The following is a 21,361-nucleotide window of genomic DNA, read 5'->3' as shown; positions in this document are numbered from 1 at the left end:
GGGGAGCAAAAAAAAGGAAAAGGACCCGGTCATGAAGGGGTTAACAAGAGCTACTGGATCTTTAAAAGGGGATTTATTACAAATAGGATATTTACAATAATATACATGAGGAAAATCTAACTAAGGGACAAGGGTACAATGAAAGGGAAAAGATAATAAGAGAGGGTGGTAGATGGGAAGTGGGAAGAATTATTATTATTATTTATTATTATTATTATAGCGCCATTTATTCCATGGCACTTTGCATGTGAAAGGGGTACACATACAAAAATAATTCCAATAATCTTGAACAAAACGTGACGGCGACTGGTACAGGAGGAGCGAAGACCCTGGCCGCGAGGGCTCACAATCTTCAAGGGATGGGTGAGGATACAGTAGGTAAGGGTAGAGCTGGTCATGGAGTGGTATGGTGGAGCGAGGGTTGCTGCAGGTTGTAGGCTTGTCGGAAGAGGTGGGTCTTCAGATTCCTTTTGAAGATTTCCATGGTAGGCGAGAGTCTGATATGTTGGGGTAGAGAGTTCCAGATTAGGGGGGATGCACGGGAGAAATCTTGTAAGAATGCCTAACTAGCTTGGTGTGCTACCTTTATATCAGTCACACAGTCAGACATGGCCCATACATTGCCCATTCCTGTAACACCTCCAAATAATGGTACCATCCGATCAGGTCAAAGTCTTTCAAGTACTCCAGAAACATGCACATGGCTGCTGATGTTGACTCTATCCTAAAGGTGGCACTCTTAGGTCCATAATGGATCAGAGGGTCAAACGTGATTGAAAAGGTCCTCATCTTCCTGCAGATGGCGTCCTTATATATAGACAAAAAGTCTTTATAGCAAACGGTCTGAGGACAGGTTCAGCACCATTTGGGTTGGAGACAAGATGTCCATCAAGAACAATGGTTTATAATCAAAACACCACACATGGGTTATGTACCTTCCAAGAGGCCAGACAAGATGTCCATCTCCCCATCCAGGTGCTCTCTTTACTCTATCAACAGAACAAAAGGCACCACACCACAGGACACACAACTGTCTTCATGCCTCTTAGGTTTTAGGGCCAACAACATTACAGCTCATGGTCTATCTCTTTGATGTCGGCCTTTGGTGTTATCCAGGGCTCATGGATTCAATTGTGAGTTCAGTGTTCTTATGATACATACATTGTCCATGTTGGCTTCCAACAACTTATAAATAGGAAAAAAATTCAAGTGCATTACATGTGTAATTCAAAGGTATCATTCCGAGAATACTTTTGTCATTTTTTTGTCATAAAAGTATTTACATCAAGTGCATTACAAAAATGGTAAAATGAATAGGGTCATTCAAAGCTTCAACTTGTGACACAAAAAAAAATCATAGTTTGGTAATGTTTAAAGGAAAAAAAAAGTTATGGCTCTTAGAATGAGAGATAAAAACAAAAGTGCAACAGTAAACATTGGCTAGAAGAGGGTAATAAAGCTTTCCTTTTTAATATATTTTGATTAATGACCTCAAAAGAATTTATGATATTGTGGTGTATGTTTTATTTATCAGTTGTGACTCAGTATTGTGCAATACATAAAACTGGAAAGACAAAACTAGTTGGTTTACTTTCGTAAGTCTTTAATCTTCTGCAATTATAGGTATGCAAAGTGATGAATTTTATTGTTACAAATTTTACTAATGAAGGTGGAGAATCTTCTCACCAGGTTCCACCCATTATCTTTGAATTATTTTCTGCATTTCATCTTCTGTCATCATGGTCATTCACTTCTTATTGGAAGTGATGAGCAGATCTGCAGATTTGAAAGAGTCCTCACAGATTGACAACATTGGAGAAGAGCAAGCATCTTTAAGAAACTCAGTGACACAGAACGACGACCTCTGAAGTAAGGAGAACTGTCTCTACTAATGATATCATGGAGAAATATGAACACTGACCACCACCTTGTCTTTATCACTGGGAGAATAGACCCGTTATTACTGTCCATACAATGATAGTAGCTGTAAGATATTCCAGTTCAGATCTTAACAATTTGTATTCCTGAATTTGAGTAGTTCTTGTTTTGAGCTGTTGTATTTGTAGAGCTCTATTCTTTATTGTTATATTATGTCTATGGTACTAAAAATAATCATTTCTGAAGAATGCAAATCTGCTCCATCAGTCAAAAGTCTATTAAAGATGGCTGTCTTGTGAATTGAGCAATTGTTTGGTCATATTTAGGCATGAATAGCCTCATCTAGATAGATATAGTGGGGAAAATAAGTATTTGATACACTGCCGATTTTGCAAGTTTTCCCACCTACAAAGAATGAAGAGGTCTGTAATTTTTATCGTAGATACACTTCAATTGTGATTGACAGAATCGTTAAAAAAATCCAGAAAATATTATTGCATGATTTTTAAATAATTAAATTGCATTTTATTTCATGAAATGAGTATCTGATACATTAGAAAAACAGAACTTAATATTTGGTACAGAAACCTTTGTTTGCAATTACAGAGGTCAGACGTTTCCTGTAGTTCTTGACCAGGTTCGCACACACTGCAGCAGGGATTTTGGACCACTCCTCCATACAGATCTTCTCCAGATCTTTGAGGTTTTGGGGCTGTCTCTGGGCAACATTGAATTTCAGCTTCCGACAAAGATTTTTCTCTTGGATTCAGGTCTGGAGACTGGCTAGGCTACTCCAGGACCTTGAAATGCTTCTTACGGAGCCACTCATTAGTTGCCCTGGCCGTGTATATCGGGTCATGCTGAAAAACCCAGCCATGACCCATAGTGATGAGCGAGCCTGCTCACTACTGCTCGGTACTTGCCCGAGCATCTCACTGCTCGAGATGCTCAGCGCTCGCTGAGTATTCCCGAGGTTGCTCGGCGGGAGCTCGGGTCCCCTCCCAGCATGTTTGGTGCTCTTTAGAGAGCCAATGAACATTCAGGGATTGTCTGCGACACACTGTAATGCCACAGCCATGTTGGTTGTGGCATTACAGTGATTGGCTGGCAGCAGAGGGTCATCAGGTCTTTATCAGACCTGGCACCACCATGCTCGTCACAGTCACTCTGGAATCAGGCAGTCTAGGGAGAGGTGCTGCTGAGCTAGGGAGAGATTTGCTTGTCTCTTAGTTAGTGTAGGTATACCAGCATGTATTATACACATATTCATCTGAACTAACACTTCTTCTGAGGACTAATCCAGCTGCATAGATATCAGTGCTAGGCAGGCAGTGTATGTGGCAGACTGCAGTGCATATGTAGCGCCCCGAGGGCTCGGCCGCTACAGGGGTATTGCACCTCTGCCAGAGGTGTGATATTCCACTCCCGGGTAAGGATGGAGTATGGACCAGGGCTCAGTTAGCTGCATACAGCACACACACCCCATTTCCGAGGGACAGCTCAACGGTGCTCCCACTAGACAGAAGTGCAGGCACGACCGACTATGTCCCTGCCTGGAGTGGGGAGGGGGGTGGAACACCCAGTGCTGTAGGGGCAGATAGGGGTTGGTTCCTGAGCGTAGGAAGGAGCTCATTGGTTGCTGGTCACTTGGGCTCATGGTCAGAGGGAGGTATAAAAGGTGGGCACCATCTTAGTTCTGGGTCAGTTCAGCCAGAGGAGAAGACAGGGAGTAGAGGCTCTGTAGGAGCTCTACTCCAGGAGGGCCTAGTGAGAGGCCGAGGAGGAGGAGAAGGGGAGCTGAGATTTTGGCTCATCTCAGCTCCAAGAGAACGGAACAGAAAGGAACAGAAAGGAACAGAGAAAGAGAAGGAGAGACAGAGAAACAGAAGGGCTCAGGAACAAGAAGGTGGAAGGGACCCTAAGAACCCACGAGAATCCAGGGTGCAGGGTCAGGCAGATGAAGGGTACCGGATCCCAAGTTGGTGGAGGAGAAACAACCCTTAGCCAAAGAGCGGTCGTCGTGATCATCTATTGGTGCGACACCTCATCAAACCTGCTAGGAAGGCACCATATAGGACAGCGGAGGACGGGGCCCACGTTTAACCGCACAAGTCCGCGGCATCTGGACAAAAGTGGGTCACTGGTGAGGCAGGCCAGAGAAAGGATTAAAGGGGGTCCTGTGCCATGCTCTGAACTGCCTGGGAGTTGACCGAGCCCCACAACTGGTGGACGCAGCACGGCTCGGGCGGTCACTACCTGTACAGAAGTGACCCGGAACAAATGAACTGTGAGTAAAGACCCCGGACTGTGACTTGTTGTCTGTGTGCTCCTTCGCGCCTCCAGCACTACCGGTACTGGGACTCTCACCACCATCACTCCCACCATCCACTACACTGCCCTGGGGCTGCACTCTTCCCGTGGGGAGTCACACCATCTCAGCTGCACACCTCATCAGCCCCAGCGGTCTGCCTTGCAGCGGCGGTACCTAATGACCGCAAATCCATGGGTGGCGTAGTCGGACATTATCAACATCACGTAGCAGACTACCATTGGCCTGACCACCCTGAGCCGCGGGACCGGGTTGCCACTACTACTCCCAGCGTCCCCCTATTGCCCGGTCTCGCGTGCCCCACGGCCCAGGGGGCGAGTCACATATAGCAAGAGGGTCCATTCCAGTTCTGTCTGCTGCTGGTGCTTTTACAGATATTTCTAGAAATAGCCCCAGGTATCAGGGATCAGGAATAGAGATGAGCGTTGTTCGACTCGAACTGTTCGCCAATCTCAAATTCGAGCTGTTTTGGGCGGTGTTCGAGCCGTTCGGCGAACACGAACGATTTGAGAAAAATTCGGCTGTTCGAGGTTATGTTCGATAACTGTTCGTGCACCAAAACCATAACTGGATTTTTTCTCAGTAATGATGAAAATTAATGTTAATACGCAGTTTGAGTGTACAGCGGGGCGGGGGGAGGGGCAGGGGATGGATCTCTGCAGGAATAATGAAGATCTCCATTTTTTTTTCTCTTTCCCGCATTTACAGTGGGGAGGTGCAATCTGTCAGCCTATCAGCAGTGCACACACGGAGCGAAGTGCTTTTTTTCACACAAGCAAGGGCATGTGTCATTGGCAGTGTATGTCACATGTCCTTGCCCTATAAGACCAAGCCATTTTCCCCGTCGCCACCATTTTCTCACTGCTGCAGCTGCATGTTAGACGGCACCGCTGTTGCTGTGTGCGCTATACCTTGTTAATTTCAAGCCAATTTTCGCACAAATCTACAGATAGCTTGGGAGTAGGGAATAGTTGTGATTGCAGTCCTTTTAAGGACTAGGTTACAGCATTTCCTACGACTTTTTTCAGGCAGGTCTGTGCTCTTAAATAGATAGATTGTGGGAGTAAAGACTAATTGTAATTGCAGTCCTTTTCAGGACTAGGTTACATCAGTTCCTATCAGTTTTTGCCAGGCAGGTCTGTGCCAGTGCTGTGCAAGTTTTTTTCACAGCATTTGGCTGAATCTAGCAAAGCTAATCCTTTTTGGCCTATTGCAGAGTGTGTTAGTCAGTGGAGTAGCCTATCTGTGTTGCAAGATATACCACCTGTGTATAGAATACCAATTTTTTTACTGCACCTAGTGAAGTAAAATCTTTTGGGCATAGCATCATTCTATTAGACCATCTATATTGACCTCCATCAGGTTGCAAACTGAATATAATTTTTTTCTGCATCTAGCTCTGAAAAAATATTTGGCTTCTAGCAGTGTGTGGGACTTGTTCTATTAGTCCATCTATACTGACCTCCTTCAGGTTGCAAACTGAATATAATTTTTTTCTGCATCTAGCTCTGAAAAAATATTTGGCCTTCTAGCAGTGTGTGGGACTTGTTCTATTAGTCCATCTATACTGACCTCCATCACGTTGCAAATTCAAAATAATTTTTTGTCTGCATCTACCTCTGAAAAAATATTTGGGCTTCTAGCTGTGTGTGGGACTTGTTCTATTAGTCCATCTATACTGACCTCAATCAGGTTGCAAATTGAATATAATTTTTTTCTGCATCTAACCCAGCCAATAGTTTTGGCCTAATACCACAGTTTGGCCACTCAGCTCTGCTCGGTTCCCATCCATTGATTTTTTGTGCAAGCAACTCCAGAGCTGTGAATTAGTTAACCACCAAAATGAGTGGAAAAAGGCCTGCTGCTGGTGGAAAGGGGAATAGGCGTGTTGGGAAGGGGACAAAAGGTTGTGTCCGTGGGGTAGGTGTTAAAGTAACAGTAACATCTGCAGAAGAAAGACCATCTTCCAGCCAAACTAAAATGTCTACTTCTTTTAGCGGACAATGTGATAAGATCCCTTTCTTACGGCCACGCCAATCACTACAAATTCCAGATGAGGCACAAAAACAGCAGGTGCTTCAACGGATATCAAGTGTTCCTTTAAGTGGGCTCTCCTCCACATCAACTTCAACATCACAAATACTCCAGTCCTCAGAGGTGTCACCCCAATCGCACTTGCTTCCTCACAGCTCCCAAATCTCCAGCTGCCCGTCTGAGTATGAGGTAGAACAGATGGTTGAGTCTGCAGAGCTGTTTACTCATACTATAGCCTGGAAATCAGAGGTCGACTCCAGCGCTTCTGTGAATCCAGACGAGGAAATGATCTGCACTGATGCCCAGAATCTTTATGAGTCGGATCCAGGACCAGACGCAGAAGGTTCTGACCATAATGTAGACCCTCATTCCCAAACTGTAACACCTGTTGGTGGAGACAATGAGGAAGATGATGATGAGACTCAAATACCTGATTGGAGCGACAACTTTAGTTTTTTGTCAGGGCAGGAACAGGTTGGCTCTGAGGACGACGGGTGTGATAACGCACAGGGTGATGATGATGAGGTTGGAGATCCCACTTACTGTCAACCCACAGTCAGCCAGTCGATGAGGTCAGCAGAGGAGGTGGAGGAGGATGCTAGTGACGACGAGGTCAGGTTGCGCCTTCCTGGACAGAGACGTAGTACTGGAAGCACGTCAACAACTGCATCCTCAAACACAACTCTGCCTCTCACCACAAGTCGTGCTGGCTCTTCAGGTCACATGGGTGCTAAGCCTTGCATAGCCTGGGCATTTTTTCAGATCGATAAAGATGACCCAACTCGTGTTATCTGTAACATTTGTCAGCAAAAGCTAAGTAGAGGCCAAAAAATACATAGTTTGAGTACTTCATGCATGAACCGGCACATGGACATGAAGCATAAGTTGCAGTGGGAAGCTCACTGTGCTACAATGCGGCCTAGCCGGCCGGGCCAACCACCGTCTGCCATATCTTGTGCATCCGCGGCCTCTTCATCCTCTGTGACTGGGGGGACAGCAGTCACACCTGTTTTGGGGCGCAGACCTGCCACCTCTTTACCCGCAACAGCCAGCGTGATTGGCAGGTCATCATTTTCTTTGGAGGTGGTAACACCAGCTGGTGTTGAGCGCTGTCCGACATCGATAGCACCACATTTGGATCAAGGCAACCTAACATGTCCGCCTGCATCTTCCTCACAGACCGGCAGTTTGCCGGGGACACCCTTATTAACCCCGTCTAAGCACAATAGCCAGCCCTCGGTCCCTAAGATGTGGACAAGTAAAAGACCATTTCCTCCTAGCCATGAGAAAGATAAGAGGTTGAATTTCACCATCTGCAAGCTCTTGGCTACAGAAATGCTGCCTTTCCGCCTGGTGGACACAGAGGATTTTGGAGACCTTATGTCCGTCGCAGTGCCCCAGTACCAGATGCCCAGTCGGCACTACTTCTCAAAGAAAGGTGTGCCTGCGCTCCACCAGCATGTCGCACACAACATCACCGCTTCTTTGAGAAACTCTGTGTGTGACAGGGTGCATTTCACCACAGACACTTGGACGAGTAGGCATGGACAGGGGCGTTACATGTCGCTGACTGGGCACTGGGTAACTATGGTGACAGCAGGACAAGGGGCTGCTGTCCAAGTCTTGCCGTCCCCACGAGTTGTGCGTCAATCCTCTTTATCTCAAAGTTCCTCCACTGCTTCTGCCTCCTCAACCTCCTCTCGGTCCTCCACCTGCACCCAAAGCCTGTCTGGTCATGCCACAAGCTTTCTAACTGCGCAGAAGGGATCCTGCACACCTCCTTACTATGCTGGCAGTAGGGCTCAACGTAATCATAGAATCATAGAATCATAGAATCATAGAATGGTAGAGTTGGAAGGGACCTCCTGGGTCATCTGGTCCAACCCCCTGCTCAAAGCAGGATTCACTAGATCATCTCAGACAGATGTCTGTCCAGCCTCTGTTTGAAGACGTCCATTGAAGGGAAACTCACCACCTCTCGTGGCAGCCTGTTCCACTCATTAATCACCCTAACTGTCAAAAAGTTTTTTCTAATATCTAATCTGTGTCTCCTCCCATTTAGTTTTATCCCATTGCTTCTAGTCTTTCCTTGTGCAAATGAGAATAAAGATGATCCTTCTACAATGTGACAGCCCTTGACATATTTGTAGACAGCTATTAAGTCTCCTCTCAGTCTTATTTTTTGCAAGCTAAACATTCCCAAATCCTGCAACCGTTCCTCATAGGACATGGTTTGCAGACCAGTCACCATTCTGGTCGCTCTTCTCTGAACTTGCTCCAGTTTGTCTATGTCTTTTTTAAAATGTGGTGCCCAAAACTCTACACAGTATTCCATATGAGGTCTGACCAAAGAGGAGTAAAGACCGATAATGACTTCACGTGATCTAGACTGTATGCTTCTGTTAATACATCCCAGAATTGTATTTGCCTTTTTTGCTGCTGCATCACACTGTTGACTCATGTTCAGTCTATGATCTATTAGTATACCTAAGTCTTTTTCACATGTACTGTTGCTTAGCTCTATTCCTCCCATTCTGTATATGCTTTTTTCATTTTTATTGCCCAGATGTAGTACTTTGCATTTTTCCCTGTTAAAAACCATTCTGTTGGTTGCTGCCCACTGCTCCAGTTTATTTAGGTCTTTTTGAATCCTCTCTCTCTCTTCTCTAGTATTAGCTATCCCTCTTAGCTTTGTATCATCAGCAAATTTAATCAGTTTACCCTCAATTCCTTCATCTAAATCATTGATAAAGATGTTGAACAATACAGGTCCCAGGACGGAGCCCTGTGGTACCCCACTTGAGACATTCATCCAGCTGGATGTGAAGCCATTTACAACCACCCTTTGAGTCCAATCACTAAGCCAGTTATGAATCCACCTAACAGTTGCCTGGTCCATTGCATACTTGGTCATTTTTTCAATAAGTATGGTGTGAGATACTTTGTCAAATGCTTTGCTGAAGTCAAGATATACTATATCTACAGCATTTCCCTGATCCACCCAGTCAGTGATTCTGTCATAGAAGGAAATTAAGTTAGTCTGACATGACTTGTTAGTTACAAACCCATGCTGACTCTGGTTAATCACTTCATTCTTATCCATGTACTTACATACATGTTGTTTAATAATTTGTTCAAAGATCTTTCCTGGTATAGAAGTCAGACTCACCGGCCTATATTTCCCTGGGTCCACCTTCTTCCCCTTTTTGAAGATAGGAACAACATTTGCTCTTCTCCAGTCATCAGGCGGTTTTTACTTTGAAATGTCTGGGAAATGTGAGTCACACAGCTGAGGAGTTGTGGTCAGCTCTGGAGAACCAATTTCATGAATGGTTGTCTCTACTGGACATGAAACCAGGGAAGGCCGTGTGCGACAATGCTGCAAACCTGGGTGCGGCCCTTCGCCGGGGCAATGTCACACACGTGCCTTGTATGGCTCACTTGTTGAGCCTGGTTGTCCAGCAATTTTTAGCCCACTATCCCGGACTAGATGGCCTTCTTCAGAGGGCACGGTCGCTGTGTGCTCACTTCCGCCGTTCGCATCCCGCAGCTCAGCGACTTACATCTCTACAGAAGTCGTTGGGCCTGCCACTTCACCGGCTAAAATGCGATGTGCCTACCCGGTGGAATTCAACTCTGCACATGTTGCAGCGACTGGCAGCACCGACAAGCCCTGGTGCAATACGTTCTGACGTATAGCCTGGGCCAACGAGATCCAGAGGTGGGGCAAATCACGCTGGAGGAGTGGTCTCAGATCAGGGACCTATGCACCCCTCTGCACAGTTTTGAAATGGCGACGAAGATGTCTAGTGCTGACGATGCCATTATCAGCATGACTATTCCGGTGATTTACATGCTGGAGCACATGTTAAACAGAATTCGGAGTCAGGTGGTGGCACAAGAGGAGGTGGAGGAAGTAGAGGAGGAGGAGTTGTATGCGGAAGGGCTAACATCTGCAAGGTCCAGACGGTCGGCAGCACCAAGGCGGCAGGCATGTGAGGGTGGGGGAGATGGTTTTACCAGGGCGCATGGTAGCAGCCAAACTAGTGAGGAAGGTGCAGGAGCCCAGGAAGAAGTGGAGGACGAACTGATGGAAGACTCATCAGATGAGGGAGACCTTGATCACATTTCTGTTGTGCGAGGTTGGGGGGAGAGGACAGAGGAAGGAAGCATGATTGTTACCTCGCCACCAACACAACAGGGACTTGGTGCTCCTGGATGCGCAACACACATGAGTGCCTTCTTGCTGCTCTACCTGCAACATGACCCTCGAATTGTGAGAATTAGAAATAATCCTGACTACTGGGTTGCCACACTGTTAGATCCCCGGTACAAAAGTAAATTTGCAGAAATTATTCCTGCCATAGAAAGGGATGCACGCATGCAGGAGTATCAGCAGAGACTGTTGCAGAATCTTACATGTGCTTTTCCACAAAACACCAGTGGTGCACGTAGTGAATCTCACAGTTCCAGCTTGCCAACCGTGGGACCGTCGAGTGTTCAGCACTCAAACCGTAACAGAACCACAGTATCTGCTGGTAACATCAATTTTGCGGAATCATTTCACCACTTTTTTAGCCCATCCTTTGCAAGGCCACAGGAGACAAGAAGTCTGACACATAGTCAACGCCTAGAGATGATGGTACAGGAGTATCTCCAAGTAAACATTGAAGCCATGACTGTGTCACTGGGCTTCCAATCTGGATAAATGGCCGGAGCTAGCCACTTACGCCTTGGAGATCTTGTCATGCCCCGCAGCCAGCGTTCTATCTGAACGTGTGTTCAGCGCTGCTGGTGGTGTGCTGACAGATAAGCGCACGCGGCTCTCCACTGATAATGTAGACAGACTCACGTTCATAAAGATGAACAAATCATGGATCCGAAACGACTTTTCTACCCCTGTGCCATCCTGGGGAGAGTAAAAGCTTGATGATTGGTTAAAATCACCTCACCAACCGTTTTAAGCTTTCAAATTACTAATCATGTTTATCTGTATCTTGGCTGGAAAATAATTTGGGCTTTGTAGCAGTGTGCAGCACTGATTCTATTAGGCCATCTATAATAAGCTCCACCAGATTTAAAATTACTAATCATGTTTATCTGTATCTTGGCTGGAAAATAATTTGGGCTTTGTAGCAGTGTGCAGTACTGATTCTATTAGGCCATCTATACTAAGCTCCACCAGATTTAAAATTACTAATCATGTTTATCTGTACCTTGGCTGGAAAATAATTTGGGCTTTGTAGCAGTGTGCAGCACTGATTCTATTAGGCCATCTATACTAAGCTCCACCAGATTTAAAATTAATAATAATTTTTAGCTGCATCTAGCCCGGAAAATAATTTTGGGGCTCCGATATGCGAAAGACACATAAGTGCCTTCTTGCTGCACTACATGCAACATGACCCTCATATTGTCAGAATTCGAAGTAATCCTGACTACTGGGTTGCCACACTCTTAGATTCCCCAAACTTTTCGATCAACCTTTTCATTTTAATAAAGACCAAAAAAATGGTCATTTTTGAAATTATAAGCATTAGCAGGTTATTAGAAACTGAAATCAAACAGTTTTCAACTCAAAACTTTATTCTAGGTGATGTTACATTTTCACATAGGACCCCTTGTTCGAAAGGAGCTTCTGAACTCTCTCGTCCATTGAATTTGTCAGGTTTTGGATGGTTTCTGCTTCAATTGTTTTGCATGAGGACAGAATACCCTCCCAGAGCTGTTGCTTAGATGTGAACTGCCTCCCGCCATCATAGACACTCCTTTTGATGATGCTCCAGAGGTTCTGAATGGGGTAGAGGTCAGGGGAGCATGGGGGTCACACCATAAGTTTGTCCCCTTTTATGCCCATATCAGTCAGAGATGCAGATGTTTTATGTGCAGCATGAGATGGTGCATTATCATGCATAAAAATGATCTTGGTGTGGAATACACGGTTCTTCTTCTTGAACCAGGGCAGGAAGTGCTGTTTGAGAAACTCCACATACATTATGGAGTTCATCTTTACCCCTTCAGGGATCCTAAAGGGGCTGACAATCTCTCTCCCCATGATTACAGCCCAAAGCATTACTCCACCTCCTCCTTGTTGGCGCTGTAGCCGTGTTTGCGTGGGGTGTCCATCAACCAGCCATCCTCCACTCCATCCATCTGGACCATCGAGCGTTGCACGGCACTCATCCATGAACAAAACAGTTTGGAAATCAGTCTTCATGTAATGGTTGGCCCACTGGAGCCGTTTCTGCTTGTGTGAAGTGGATAGAGGAGGTCGACAGGATGGGGTATGCACAGCTGCAAACCTCTGAAGGACCCTGCATCTTGTTGTTCGGGGGACGTTGGAGGCACCAGCAGCTTCAAAAACTTGTCTGCTGCTATGACAAGGCTTTTTTGCCGCTGCTCTTTTAACCTGACGTAATTGCCTGTAGGAAAGAGTCCTCAATTTGCCCTTATCAGCACGCACACGTGTGTACTGTGAATCAGCTACATACTTCTTGATTGCCAAGACACTTCATCCTGATCATCGCACAATGTTGATTGTAGTCATGCCTTGACCTAAACACTCCACAATTTGTTCCTTCTCAGCAGCCGACACATCCTTTTTCTTTCCCATTTTGGCAGAAAATGTAGGCTGCTTAATAATGTGGGACAGCCTTCTTAAGTAGTCTTGCCTTTCATTGGACACACCTGCCAAACTAATTAGCACAGGTGTCTGCAATTGCTTACAGTGATATAAAGAACCCAGACACACATCACCATCAATGAGTTTAACTGACAAACAAACAAATTCTTCCCTTATCACTCCTAAACACTTTTTGCATAATAATTTGGAACACAGTTTACATGTGCTTTTCCACAAAACACCAGTGGTTCACGTAGTGAATCTTACAGTTCTAACTTGCCAACCGTGGTCTGTATGGAGTTGTTCAATAAAGGGCCCAAAATTAAGATAACATAGATGGGAGAGGTCTCTATGAATAGGAATTCCTAAGTATTTGATACCCTGTGAGGGCCAGGCAAAGGGAAAGTTGGACTGGATGGAATCCTGTATGGATTTGGGGAGGGAGACATCGAGGGCCTCAGACTTCGCTGCATTTATTTTAAAATTTGACTATGTAACAAAGTGATCTATTTCAGCCATAACAGCATGGATGGATATATGTGATTGAGTGATATATACTAGGACATCATCAGCAAATAGAGAGCACTTGTACTCGGTGCCTCCCACCTCAATCCACCTAATATTGGGGTTATGGCGAATTGATGAGAGCAGGTGCTCCGTCACTAGGATGTATAAGAGAGGGGACAGAGGACATCCCTGCCTTGTCCCATTGATGATTGTGAAAGGTGATGAAAATGTTCTGATGCACCCCCTGGGCCTTGGGACACCCGGAGCCGGACCCTTTTTGGTGGATGCTGGTGGTTGTAGTCTCCGTGGCGGCGACCCGGTTCCGTGGCTCAGGGCGGTCAAACCAGTGGCGGAACTATTTATGTGGTTTTGATGTTTAAATGTCCGACTACGCCACCCGTGGATTGCGGTCAGAGTGAACCGCCGCTGCAGGGCAGACCGCTGAGGCTGGTGTTGTGGGTGCAGCAGAGCGTAGCATAACTCCCCACGGGAGAAGTATAGCCTCAGGGCAGTGTATGCGGAAGATGGGGGTGATGGTGCAGGGCAGCAGCAGTAACGACACGGAGTCAGTGATGCAGTCCAGGGCCTTTACTCACAGTTCTTATTATCCAGACCACGTCTGCAGGTAACGGCTGCCCACGTCGTACTGTGCTCACCAGGTGAGGGGCTCAGACAACTCCCAGATAACTTTGGAGCGCTTCACAGGACCCCCTTTGTGTGTCCTTTGTCTGGCCTTTCTTACCAACCCTTCTGTCCGGCTGCCTCAGGCCTCCTCTTGGTAAACTTGGCGCCAGTTTCCCTGACCCTATGTGGTGCCTTCCTAGCGGGTGTAGCGAGGGGCTGCGCCACATAAATTGTCACAGCCTCCGGTTTCTAGCTGAGGGTCGTTTCCTGCCTCCACTAGTTTCGGGGACCGGTCTCCCCCTTTGGCCTGACCCCTCCACGCAGGTGGATTCGGGCGTGCGGTGGCGACTCACCCGTCCGCACCCCTGGGATCCCTTCGTTCCTCGTTCCTGGAGCCTTCTCCGCTCCTCTTCCTTCCTTCTCCATCTTCCAGGCCTGGGCCTCTGTTACTAGGCCCGCCTCCGGAGCAGAGCTCATGCAGAGCCCCTGCTCCCTGTCACTTCTGCTCAGACTTCTCTGCACTGAACTAAGATGGTGCCCACCTTTTATACTCCCTTCTCAATGCACCCAGGAACTGCTTCCTCCCTGCTCCTGCACTACAGGGTTCCCCTTCCTCAGTGTTCCCTCCCCCCACTCCAGCCAGGGACAGGGACTGTCGTGCCCATCTCAGGGGCATATTGGTCGCCCTGCCCCACGGCAATTTGGTGTAATGCATGCAGGTGTCGGGTCCTGATCCACACTCCATCCTTACCTGAGAGTGAGATATCACACCTCTGGGTGAGGTGCAATACCTCTGTAGCAACCGAGCCCTCAGGGTGCTACAGTTCCATTTATCTTCAGCCTAGGTGACGTATTGCGATACAGGGCCGTGATTTTGGCTATAAAAGGGTCCCCTAGACCCCTACCCCAAGCTTTTTAAGAGAATCATATATGGCGTGCCAGGAGACTCTATGGAATGCTTTCTCAGCATCCAACAAGAGTATCTAATTACAAATTTTTAACTGCATCTAGCCCAGGAAATACTTTGTGCCTAGTAGCAGTGTCTGCTAGTCAGCGGATTATCCCGGCTGTTAAGCAAGCTACACCACCTGTAGTTTGGACACTTAATTTTTTCAAAGGAAATGCTTCGGGACCACGGGATACTCAGTGAAGAGCATCAGGAGGCACCCCAAGGCATAGGGGCTGGGACTGGCAGTAGGATGCCTTGCGGTGGACAGCCGAGCTCGATCCTTATAAAAGCTTTTTAACTGCAGCAGCTTTAGTGGACGCTACTGGAGCTGGAATTACGCGGCTGCGGGCATGAGACTTGCCCTCCAATAGATCCTTGTAAATGGATTTGAAGTGTATTCATTCAAATTAGAGAGACAATTTAAATTAAAAAGCTTAGAGCTGCCTCCACCACAGGGGGGCTCGCTCGACCCACCAGCGGACAGGCACCAGTATTGGGAGGGGGGGGCTGTCCGTCAGGGTTCACCGCGGCTCTGGCACAAACCCGGCGACACGGAGGTGGCACGGGCAGGAGCGGACTGGCCGTGTCGGCTTCTCACTTTTTGGATTTTAGAAGGGCATGACATGCCTATATCTGTGTCTCCCCCTCCTTTTACTCCTCCACCTCTTTTCTTTTCGCATGACTATATGTACTTGTCACTTTTCCATGTGTTAGTTGTGTCTTCTGAGCAGTTTGTCAGCTTTTGGACACCTTTGAAGGTGTTTTCTATGTGTTTCTATGTGTTTTTGTTTTCCTGCCATTGGTTTTAACGGTGTTCGAAGGTGTTCGACGAACAGTTCGACGAACCGAACCGAACTCGAACACTACGGGGGTGGCTCAACACTAATCAGGAATAATTTTTTTTTGGATCTTAATCCTGATTATTTGCTTAAGAAGCAATCCATTTGCTTGTTGGCACTGCAGAATACAGCCAGGTCCTTTCCATATTACAGCACTAAAAATCCATCTATTTAAAACTGTGGTTTGTCCATCACACGGATCACATATAAGTGCGCTGAAAATTCTGCCATTTCTGGCCTCCATTGAAATTTTGTTGCAGTGTGTTAGCGAAGTTATTGACACCAGTTCGCTGTTAAAAATAGTTACCTACAGGCCAGCTATTTAAAACTGTGATTTTCCATCACACATATCACATATCACTGCGGTTCAAATCCAACCATTTGTAGTGAACGTGGAAAATATAGTCCTCCATTTAAAATGGACAAGGCACGGGGCAAGGGACGGGGAAGTGGATGTGATGGTGATGATGGTGCATGCAGAGGACGAGGCAGAGGCCGTGGGCTAGCTGAAATTGTGCCACAACAAACACCCACATCTTCTCGCCATCTTCTCGCCCAACCTTCCTGTCCCAATTAATAGGGGACCACAGAACACCACTATTGAACACAGGGCTGTGTTGAAAAGGTTATTGGTTGGATAGCAGATAATGCTTCCAGTCACTTAGCCACCACCACCACCACCCTGTCTTCCACATGGTCAAGTCTCAGTAGTCGTGAGTCTGGACTTCATATTCCTCACCCTGATCCTCCTTCCTCCCACCCTGCCGAGTGCCCGGAGACAACTGATCCCACATTTGGACACTCTGAAGAGCTGTTCACTTTTCCATTTATATATTCGGGCCTCTCGTCCGGTCTACTTGAAGCGGGGCAAGAGGAGATTGCATGTAGCGATGCCCAAATATTTGAGCAGCTACGGTCACATGAAGATGACGGTGGGAAACTAACTGTCACAAGAGGTGGACGATGATGAGACAATTGCCAGAAAGTCAGGAGGAGGACCAGAAAGTGGAAGACGATGTGGTGGATGATATAGTAACTGACCCAACCTGGCAAGGGGACATACAGAGCGAGGACAGCAGCACAAGGGGAGGAAGGCATAGCACCACAACAGGCAGGAAGAAGCAGTGTGGTGGCCGCAGACAGAAGGCGGGCAACCGTTCCGTTGATGTTACATCAACACGACGGAAGTTGCCAGTAGAACTGTTAAATCTTCCCGAGTCTGTTTTTTAAAGACTCTGCCGATAACCCCAAAAATGCCATTTGCACCACCTGCCAGGCCAGCATCAGCAGGGGTAGCAAAACTGCCAGCCTGACCACCACTAGAATGATCAGGCACATGGCAGCAAAGCACCCGACTTTGTGGACCGAACCCCAGGGTCCAGGAACAGTGTCTGCGGGTGGCACCACTGCTTCTTCAGCTGTTGTGCGTGCAAGCCAATCCTCTGTCCATGGTGCATGCAAAGATGCCTCCTGCCCTGCACCTGTCATTGCACACTCTTAACTAGCACCATCAGCAAGCACATCCACGTCCTTGTCCCAGCGCAGAATTCAGTTGTCCCTACCCCAATCCTTGGAACGCAAGCGCAAATACACAGCCAATGTCCCACAGGCCACACTACTAAATTCACACATTTCACGACTGCTTGCACTCGAAATGTTGCCTTTTAGGCTCGTGGAGACAGAAGCTTTCCGCAACCTGATGGAGGTGGCCATCCCTCGGTACTCCGTCCCCAGTGGGGACACCACTATTTCTCCTGGTGTGCCGTCCTCGCATTACACAAGCACGTGTCCCACAACATTAGCTGTGCCCTCAACAACGCAGTTACTGGGAAAGTCCACCTAGCCACAAACACGTGGACAAGTGCTTGTAGGCAAAGACGGTACATCTCGCTGATGGCACACTGGGTTAACATAGTGGAAGCCAGGACCCAGTTGGACCTTGGGACCGAACACATCCTCCCGACGCCGAGGATTGTGGGCCCTGGGTCAATCAGGGTTGCCCCCACATTCTGCAGCTCCAGCACCTCATCCTCCTCTTCAGCACCCATCTCCGAAATGACCACATCAGTCGCAAGCTGGAAGCACTGCAGCACTTCCTCGGTCAAGCGGCAACAGGCTGTGCTGAAGCTAATATGCTTAGGGGACAAACCACACAACGCTGAAGAGTTGTGGACAGTTCTGAAAGAGCAGACAGATCTGTGGCTGACACCGCTGAACCTACAGCCAGGCATGGTCATGTGTGACAATGGTCGGAACCTGGTGGCGGCTCTGAGGTGAGGCAAGCTCACACACGTACCATGCCTGGCCCATGTGCTTAACCTCGTGGTTTAGCGGTTTCTCAAAACCTACTCGGAGCAGCCGGATTGGCTTGTCAAAGTACTCCTCCTGTGTGCCCATTTTACAAAGTCAGCTACAGCTTCCACCGCCCTTGCCGTGTTTGAGCAGCTTTTGCCGATTCTGGCTCACCGACTGGTGTGTGATGTCCCCACGCGTTGGAACTCTACATTGCAGATGTTGTGAAGGATCTGTGAGCAGAAGAGGGCAGTTGTTGACTACCAGCATCAACAAAGCCGTCGGTATTCAGTTCAGACTCCACACATAAGACCTCAGGAGTGGACATGGATGTCAGACATATGAACCATCCTCCAAAACTTTGAGAACTCCACCAAGATGGTGAGCGGCAATGACGCCATAATTGGTGTCACCATCCCAGTTCTCTTTCTTCTGAAACGCACTCTGCTCACAATCAAAGAGGATGCATTGCAGGCGGAGCACGATGAGATGGAGCAAGGAACCATACAGGGTGATTACTAGAGATGAGCGTTGTTCCACTCGAACTGTTCGCCAATCTCAAATTCGAGCTGTTTTGGGCGGTGTTCGAGCCGTTCGGCGAACACGAACGATTTGAGAAAAATTCGGCTGTTCGAGGTTATGTTCGATAACTGTTCGTGCACCAAAATCATAACTGGATTTTTTCTCAGTAATGATGAAAATGAATGTTAATACGCAGTTTGAGTGTACAGCGGGGTGGGGGGAGGGGCAGGGGATGGATCTCTGCAGGAATAATGAAGATCTCCATTTTTTTTTCTCTTTCCCGCATTTACAGTGGGGAGGTGCAATCTGTCAGCCTATCAGCAGCGCACACACGGAGCGAAGTGCTTTTTTTCACACAAGCAAGGGCATGTGTCATTGGCAGTGTATGTCACATGTCCTTGCCCTATAAGACCAAGCCATTTTCCCTGTCGCCACCATTTTCTCACTGCTGCAGCTGCGTGTTAGACGGCACCGCTGTTGCTGTGTGCGCTATACCTTGTTAATTTCAAGCCAATTTTCGCACAAATCTACAGATAGCTTGGGAGTAGGGAATAGTTGTGATTGCAGTCCTTTTAAGGACTAGGTTACAGCATTTCCTACGACTTTTTTCAGGCAGGTCTGTGCTCTTAAATAGATAGATTGTGGGAGTAAAGACTAATTGTAATTGCAGTCCTTTTCAGGACTAGGTTACATCAGTTCCTATCAGTTTTTGCCAGGCAGGTCTGTGCCAGTGCTGTGCAAGTTTTTTTCACAGCATTTGGCTGAATCTAGCAAAGCTAATCCTTTTTGACCTATTGCAGAGTGTGTTAGTCAGTGGAGTAGCCTATCTGTGTTGCAAGATATACCACCTGTGTATAGAATACCAATTTTTTTACTGCACCTAGTGAAGTAAAATCTTTTGGGCATAGCATCATTCTATTAGTCCATCTATACTGACCTCCATCAGGTTGCAAATTGAATATAATTTTTTGTCTGCATCTAGCTCTGAAAAAATATTTGGCCTTCTAGCAGTGTGTGGGACTTTCTCTATTAGTCCATCTATACTGACCTCCATCAGGTTGCAAATTAAAAATAATTTTTATCTGCATCTACCTCTGAAAAAATATTTGGGCTTCTAGCTGTGTGTGGGACTTGTTCTATTAGTCCATCTATACTGACCTCCATCAGGTTGCAAACTGAATATAATTTTTTTCTGCATCTAGCTCTGAAAAAATATTTGGCCTTCTAGCAGTGTGTGGGACTTTCTCTATTAGTCCATCTATACTGACCTCCATCAGGTTGCAAATTCAAAATAATTTTTTGTCTGCATCTAGCTCTGAAAAAATATTTGGCCTTCTAGCAGTGTGTGGGACTTTCTCTATTAGTCCATCTATAGTGACCTCCATCAGGCTGCAAATTAAAAATAATTTTTATCTGCATCTACCTCTGAAAAAATATTTGGCCTTCTAGCTGTGTGTGGGACTTGTTCTATTAGTCCATCTATACTGACCTCCATCAGGTTGCAAACTGAATATAATTTTTTTCTGCATCTAGCTCTGAAAAAATATTTGGCCTTCTAGCAGTGTGTGGGACTTTCTCTATTAGTCCATCTATACTGACCTCCATCAGGTTGCAAATTAAAAATAATTTTTTGTCTGCATCTAGCTCTGAAAAAATATTTGGCCTTCTAGCAGTGTGTGGGACTTTCTCTATTAGTCCATCTATACTGACCTCCATCAGGTTGCAAACTGAATATATTTTTTTTCTGCATCTACCTCTGAAAAAATATTGGGCTTCTAGCTGTGTGTGGGACTTGTTCTATTAATCCATCTATACAGACCTCCATAAGGTTGCAAACTGAATATATTTTTTTTCTGCATCTACCTCTGAAAAAATATTGGGCTTCTAGCAGTGTGTGGGACTTTCTCTATTAGTCCATCTATACTGACCTCCATCACGCTGCAAATTCAAAATAATTTTTTGTCTGCATCTGGCTCTGAAAAAATATTTGGCCTTCTAGCAGTGTGTGGGACTTTCTCTATTAGTCCATCTATACTGACCTCCATCAGGTTGCAAATTAAAAATAATTTTTATCTGCGTCTACCTCTGAAAAAATATTTGGGCTTCTAGCTGTGTGTGGGACTTGTTCTATTAGTCCATCTATACTGACCTCCATCAGGTTGCAAACTGAATATAATTTTTTTCTGCATTTAGCTCTGAAAAAATATTTGGCCTTCTAGCAGTGTGTGGGACTTTCTCTATTATTCCATCTATACTGACCTCTATCAGGTTGCAAATTAAAAATAATTTTTATCTGCATCTAGCTCTGAAAAAATATTTGGCCTTCTAGCAGTGTGTGGGACTTTCTCTATTAGTCCATCTATACTGACCTCCATCAGGTTGCAAATTAAAAATAATTTTTTGCCTGCATCTAGCTCTGAAAAAATATTTGGCCTTCTAGCAGTGTGTGGGACTTTCTCTATTAGTCCATCTATACTGACCTCCATCAGGTTGCAAATTCAAAATAATTTTTTGTCTGCATCTAGCTCTGAAAAAATATTTGGCCTTCTAGCAGTGTGTGGGACTTTCTCTATTAATCCATCTATACTGACCTCAATCAGGCTGCAAATTAAAAATAATTTTTATCTGCATCTACCTCTGAAAAAATATTTGGCCTTCTAGCTGTGTGTGGGACTTGTTCTATAAGTTCATCTATACTGACCTCCATCAGGTTGCAAACTGAATATAATTTTTTTCTGCATCTAGCTCTGAAAAAATATTTGGCC

The 21,361-nt window shown here is 46.2% G+C and overlaps 1 protein-coding gene across 4 annotated transcripts in view; it reads left to right on the top strand.

Moving 5' to 3' along the window:
* The window catches only part of LOC141166956 (beta-1,3-galactosyltransferase 2-like), a 346,293-nt gene that overhangs the window by 226,518 nt on the left and 98,414 nt on the right, over positions 1–21,361 (top strand). The window contains exon 1 of one of the 4 annotated variants that reach the window (XM_073654194.1): positions 1,715–1,869. The exons of the other annotated variants lie outside the window; for them this stretch is intronic. The gene's annotated coding sequence lies outside the window, so the exon portion shown is untranslated. Of the gene's footprint in view, positions 1–1,714; positions 1,870–21,361 lie in introns of those variants that run through there. 4 annotated transcript variants of the gene reach the window in all.

The sequence above is a fragment of the Phyllobates terribilis genome, unplaced genomic scaffold (genome assembly GCF_046119375.1).
Source record: "Phyllobates terribilis strain yellow unplaced genomic scaffold, ASM4611937v1 Scaffold_11__3_contigs__length_659146591, whole genome shotgun sequence".
Taxonomy (NCBI): Eukaryota; Metazoa; Chordata; class Amphibia; order Anura; family Dendrobatidae; genus Phyllobates; species Phyllobates terribilis.
Note: the sequence above shows the minus strand (reverse complement) of the source record. Positions and strands in the feature narration are given on the sequence as shown.